This window comes from Panicum virgatum, chromosome 6N (assembly GCF_016808335.1).
Source record: "Panicum virgatum strain AP13 chromosome 6N, P.virgatum_v5, whole genome shotgun sequence".
Classification (NCBI taxonomy): domain Eukaryota; kingdom Viridiplantae; phylum Streptophyta; class Magnoliopsida; order Poales; family Poaceae; genus Panicum; species Panicum virgatum.
In genome coordinates, this window is record NC_053150.1 from 53382728 (window position 1) to 53387466 (window position 4739).

Genomic DNA, 4739 nt, shown 5'->3' on the forward strand with positions numbered 1-4739 from the left:
TACTAATTTGGTAGCTTGACAACTTTGGAAGCGTTCGCTTCATCCTTTCATGCTTTCCTGGTGGTTCATGCTTTTTTTTTGGAATAAAACTGGCTCATGTTATTCAATTCAAGAAGTTTGGATTTAAATTTTTAGTGAAGCTTCTGTCAAATTTAAATTTTTTCTTTTGCTTTGGCGTCCTTTTGGTAGATTTTTTAGTGTGTGGTTGAAGTTGTGTTGCCTGTTGCGGTTGAAGTTCTTTTGCAGGACGGTATCAGTACATGCATGTGGACGTGTAGTGGCCCAGTTTGGTTTGCGTAGCAGAGTACTAAACGAATTTTATTTACAAAATCTTTTCACGGATGGATGTAATTTTTCACGACGAATCTAATGACAGTAATTAATCGATGATTGGCTACAGTGATGCTACAGTACCATCCTCTAATCGTGCGGTTAAATGTCTCATTAGGTTCGTCTCGCGAAGTAGCGTAGGGTTGTGGAGTTAGTTTTGTAAATTGCCTTTATTTAGTAACCCTAATTATTGGTCAAAATTTTTGTGCTACTTGTGCTACTTCAAACCAAACAGTGCCAGTGTTTGAGCTGTCTCCTATCCCTCCCTAAAAGAACCGATCAAATTATGCTATGCGCCCCCCGCTGAGATGGCTTAGCAGTACTGCACCAAACAATGTGTATCCCAAATCTCCACACTGTAAAAATCAAGGGCTCAAAATACGCTACAATTCAATCCAACGGACGTGAATCCTCTGCTTCAACGCGTTGAAGCGACGAGCCGCCGACCGCGCGCGCCCGCTTTCTGTCGCACGCCGGGTTCGAAACCTACCAAAAAAATTCGCCGCGGCCGCAGACGCCGTAATCCCGCGTGGCGGCCTCCGCCTCCACTGTCGGGTCAGACGCAGCCGCGCCGGCCTCCGCCGCCGCTCCCCCTCGCCGCCGTTCGCGGGCAGGGCTGGGATCTGGCCGCCCCTCGCCGCGCCCCTGCGAACCCGGCCACCGGTCCCCAGATCTGGCGCTCCTCCTTGCCGGCAGCCAGCGACAGCGAGCGGTGACGCTAGGGCTGGAGGAGGACCCGCCCGATCCGCTCCGTCCCTCGCGGATCCGCCCCGTCGCACGCGTTCTCCTCCTCCCCCGCCCGCCCGCCTTCGCGTGCGTCCTCCTTCTCCGCTAGTCAGGGCGCGTCGTCCTCCCCCACCAGGCCGTCGCCGCAGGCGTCGCTCTCGCTGACCAGGGACGCCCTCGCCCCCGTGGTGCAGGAGATGGAAGAAAGCTGCACCTCGCCGCCGCCGTCACGGGATCCGGCAGGAGGAAGGACGCATGCGCGCCGCCGTGCCGCTTCTCGCGCCGACTGCCGCTGCCCCGCGCGCGTGCCGTGGCTGCCCACGCCGGCCGCTGCTGCCCCACGCGCTGGCCGCGGCTGCCCGCCTGTCCTTCTCCTGCGGCTGCCTGCACCGCGCCCGTCCGCTGCTGCCGCCAAGCTCAAAACCCTCAAGCCACTCCAAGACGCCGTCGAGGCACCCTGCCCCCTCGCGGCCGATTGCGGCAGCTGCATGACCAAGTCCCTTGAGTACGCCGCGCAGATCGGACACAAGCACCACCAGGTTCGTGACTTGATTAACAATATGGGATGCGGAATTGATTAGGTGCAAATGTCCATAGGTTCGTGCAGTTGTTTAAGAAACTTCGTGCCCTAGGCCTCACGCCTTATGATAAAAACCGGAAGGAATGGCATCCCGTCTTGTGTTTTCCACATGTTCTACCATCATATATCTGAGTTTCCATGTTGAAACCTGAATATAATAATTTACTGTATTCTCATCTTAATGTCACATATCTGATATCTTCTATTCCGTTCACGCCATTATGCTAATTTTATGTGTGATACATTCTAAGTGCTAGAATTTAACTACAACAAATGCTTTAGGGGACAACGGAAGCAGTAGCGGACCCAGAGATTGGGTAGAGCCTGGGCACAAGTTGCAGCAGAGCTGCCCTTGTTCTGTGTCTTGGCAAGTTGCGTATAGGCCTTGCTGAGGGATATTTTTTTGCCTAGCTCAACTGCACGCATGGTACAACCTCTCACTTGGAGCCCGGGCCGGTGCCCAGGGTCGCCGGGCCCCTGGGTCCGCCCTGAACGGAAGGGAACAGCCCAACAGGGTTGATGTGACCACGTTCTTCGAACATGGCGGCCTCTCCTTGAGGGCACGAATAAGAACCTCATCATCAACGTGAGTGCTACTTGGTTAATTTCATGCTGAAAGACTTTGTTTGGCCCATTTCTTTTCCGGTATTTCTTTTGTTTTTGCCAGCAAAAGGGAGATTTGGCATCGCATCCATTGAATAATTTAGGCAGCTTCACGAGCTACAACCACAAATTCCATAAACTTCAACACATGATTGGTCTTTGTCCTTGTCAGGTATAAGTAACTAGCATTTTTCATTTGTCATATCGAATTTCATCTATGGTAATGTTAGTTTTTTATTGCAGGACAAGAAGAGGCTATGCTTGAGTTTCTGTGATGATTAAATCAGACCAACCTTTTAGGTGCAGGGAAATACAGGTGGGTCTTCATTGATGTTGAATTAATTTGATGAAAAACTTGGACTTAGGTTATGTTTGATTTAACTGGATGCTCCTTTCCTGAAATTTTGAAGCAATCTGCCCTGGCAAATGCTATCTTCATTGGTTCTTGTAGAAGGCTTTACTAGCAATCTGCACTGGCAAATGCAATTGCTTGTGCTATCAGACTATCATTTCAGCCATACTTAGAGGAATAATATCCTTAGGCAGAATTGTGCCGATCGTGCCTATACAATAATAATGTCTTAACTGAATGTGTTTTCTGGCAATTGTAGCCAATAGAATAATAATAATATGTGTATGCATATTATCTGAACATTTCACTGCTACTGAAAAGCTAAACAGCTAGATATATTTTTGTGATTTATGCTCAGAGTTCTACAACTCTTGTGTGTGTCTGTACTGAATATTTATATGCTTTTATTTTCATAATGTATAATTGAGACTAGCATGTATTAACTCTCTGATGAAGAGCTTTTGCTTTTGTGTGTGCTTATTGGAGTTTGTGTTTCCTGCTATATCTGTTCCTGAATCTGCTTTGTGTGTGCCTTTTTAATTCTGAATATTAATATCATCTAACTATATATTCGCTTAGTTGCTTCCTGACTTAGGTACTTGCTCGGGTAGAATGAGGGATTCGTTCAGTTTGGCTTCTCGCGGTCACTGAGTGTTATGTTGTTGGATGGGATTTCTTCTTCCGAAGAGAAAAGATGAAACTAAAAAGGTTAGTGGCTCAGTGCTGCCCTCTATCCATGATTTGAAGGGTTGACATGGAGGCAGTCTCATCAGGTGTTTACTGTGTAAATCTCATTAGGTGTTTCTGAATTTGGTTGAATTAATTAGGATGTACAATTATTTTGATGTAGATCTGTATGGCTTCTGAATTCAGTATGGCCCAAACCAGGAGGGTGCTTCACTTTCTTTGGTGTTTAATATTAAGTTTAATAGCGTTATAGCTACATTTTCTTTGAGTATTTGAATGATAGTGAATGTTTTAGCTTTGGTTAGCCAGCTACTCAGCTAGAAATACTATACCATTTTCAATATGTTATTAGGAGTTTTAAGTCATACAAGTATGTGTATGATCCAATCTGAAGCCTTTGGAAACATGCTGAACTTGGTTGTCTAATTCATTTTTATTGTGAATGGTCTGATGACAATGATGACAGTACTGAAATAGGCTGTACACCATCTGCTTTTTGTTTTTGCGTATGTTTGAAATAGATCCGTAGCGTTAGCACGGGCACTCTACTATCTTTGATGTACGGCCGTTGGCAAAGGAATCAATTTAGTGTGTATTCAGTTTATATGATAACATGTGGTACCTAATTAGAGCATAGAACCTGTTACAAATTTGGTTAGGCATTTGAAGTAGAAGCTAAGACTGATGTAATCGTATGTGAGTTAGGCATTTTTTTAAAAAGCATTGTATCAATGTTTTGGAATGCACGCAATTCAGTTTCTATTGATGCTTGGTACTACTTTTCACACATCTTTTTTGGCAGGGTGTTCCAGCCATGGGTCCTAATGTCTGTGATGAGATTTGTTTGGTTTGTAAGAAGCTAGCTTGCCTTGGACTCCATTCGTGACCTTAAACTTCACTGCCATGGCTTGCCCTGTAATTATGCCAACAATTGCAGGATTTGTTTGCTATGGCCGCATAGTGCCAATGATCAAGGCTATGTCAATGGTTCACTGTATTGGACTATTGGTTGCTTCTTCTTGAATATTTGTCTAATTATAAACATTTTAGTTGAGTTTCAGAAGTTCAGAAACATAAATTGCATTGACCTTGTTGCTCAAATGTACCATTTTATTTTATTTAGTGTATATTATTATTGCACATAAATATTACATGTGTTGTTTTTTTTCGTAGCGTTAGCACGGGCCAACTTACTAGTCAATATAATAGCAGCAAGATTAATACGAGCCACTCAGTTCAGATTACAACACAAGAAAATGGACATAAGAATTCAGTTTTGTCCTGTAATTGGTCGATACCGATGTTGCTCCGCGGCACCTAAGGCCCTGACTCTGGCAGTCCGACTCGGTGATCTCTGAAGATCTTGACCGCAGCCCACAACCAAAATGATTACAGACTCGTGCATCGCCGATCTGAAGTCTGAACCTACAAAGCATCCGAAATGCTTTCTTTTTGAAAAGC

The 4739-nt window shown here is 45.3% G+C and overlaps 1 long non-coding RNA gene across 3 annotated transcripts; it reads left to right on the top strand.

Annotated features, from left to right (window-relative positions):
* Positions 1-840: 840 nt before the first annotated feature.
* LOC120680038 lies at positions 841-4415 on the top strand. Of its 3 annotated transcripts, XR_005677444.1 has the most exons (6): positions 841-1595; positions 1919-2222; positions 2304-2411; positions 2483-2555; positions 3171-3299; positions 4081-4415. It is a non-coding gene; the product is annotated as an uncharacterized LOC120680038 (long non-coding RNA). The 3 variants fall into 3 exon arrangements; XR_005677441.1 differs by having other exon boundaries at positions 842-1595; positions 1919-2411; XR_005677442.1 differs by having other exon boundaries at positions 843-1595; positions 2048-2411.
* Positions 4416-4739: the final 324 nt, after the last annotated feature.